The following is a 1487-nucleotide window of genomic DNA, read 5'->3' on the forward strand; positions in this document are numbered from 1 at the left end:
GCTAATCCCCATTCAATGTCCAGGACAGCCCAGCTAAGGCTTCCAGAACAATCCTGAGGTCCCTCATTCATTTACACACACAACGGACTTTTGCTTAACATCCACTTTGTCTTGCTCAGTGTTGGGCATTAAAGTCACAGGGGTAAAGAAGTCTCATGAGAATAAAAGGTGGTGTGGGATGAGGCCCAAGGACACAACTAGAGGCGTGGTTTTGAGAGGACAGTGAAGAGGGAATTCTTGGTGGGGGGAGCCAGGAAGGCTTCTGGGAGAAAGAGACCATGGAGTACAGACAGCCTGGGGTCTCATGTGGTGTGGGTACAAGGTAAGCCCTTTCTGGAAGTCCTTGAATGAAAGGAACCTGATTTGCATGAGAGCTTGACCAAGGGGTATGGCAGGGCTCTGTGGCAAAAAACCAGGTCCAGGAAGAATCTGAGGTCCTGAGGGAGGGAGGCAGACTGGGGAAGAACACCGGGGCACATCTAGGGCCAAAGCTCCACCTTGGTCAGAGATGGGTCCTGTGAAGGCACCACTGTAGGGGCCAAGACAGCCCAAAGATAGTGGGGGAAACTCCACCTGTTGCCCCCACCAGAAGCCACTAAAACCAGCTCCCAAGGAGCACTCCTATCCCTTTAGGGCCTTTAAGACCCATTATGGACACTAACCCCCTTTAAAGGTCTCTTTCTAAAGGGTTCCTTTTAAAGGAGCTCGGCTGGGTTGTTAAGAGAGAAACCATCACAGAAAGTACTGATGACTTCCAAATAGTTTTTTGAGCAGTTGGCCCAAGACAGCCTCCTCGGCCTACTCTCAACAGCACCAGGGTTTTCTGCTCCCAGAAACCTCTCTCCTCTCTCTCTCTTTCTCTCTCTCTCTCTCACACACACAGGTTTTTTCCTGGCCCCACACAGAGCTTGCTGCCATACTAGTTCTTAGAGTCAGAGCCCTGCAGAAGAGAAAGGCCACACTGAGGTGAAAGGAGTGTTGTGCGTGGAAACCTTCCTCCTTTCAGTTCTCCCTCTGACCCACACACCCAGTCCTGTAACTCACACACCCCCATGGGCCAGGCCAGTGATGGGGCCATCTCAGAGACGTGGAACCTCCAGGGGCAGGCGTCCAGGAGGTCGGGAGGGGTGGGGCAGGTTGGGGGGGCTCTCTGGGAGTCAGCTCCACGTGCGGGAGGTTAAAGCTGTCCCAGTGACAGGGTCCCAACGAAAGAGAAGTGGGCCCAGTTCAAAGCTCTGGAGACTTTTAAAAGGCAGGACAAGAAATGCACAAAGAAAGCTGAGAAGGCTGGCCCCAAGCTGTAAGAAGAAACCAGGGACCTTCGGTGCCAGGCCTTAATGCCCAGAGTCAAGGGCTGAGAGAGGGCAGATGAGGACCCAGCTGTGGCGGCTGGTTAAGCAGCTTCAGCTGGGGAGCAGGCTGACCTGGGCTCCAGCCCCGTGCCAACCACCTCAGTTTCCACACTTGTAAAGCCCTCCCAACAACTA

This window comes from Mustela erminea, chromosome 9, assembly GCF_009829155.1.
Source record: "Mustela erminea isolate mMusErm1 chromosome 9, mMusErm1.Pri, whole genome shotgun sequence".
Classification (NCBI taxonomy): domain Eukaryota; kingdom Metazoa; phylum Chordata; class Mammalia; order Carnivora; family Mustelidae; genus Mustela; species Mustela erminea.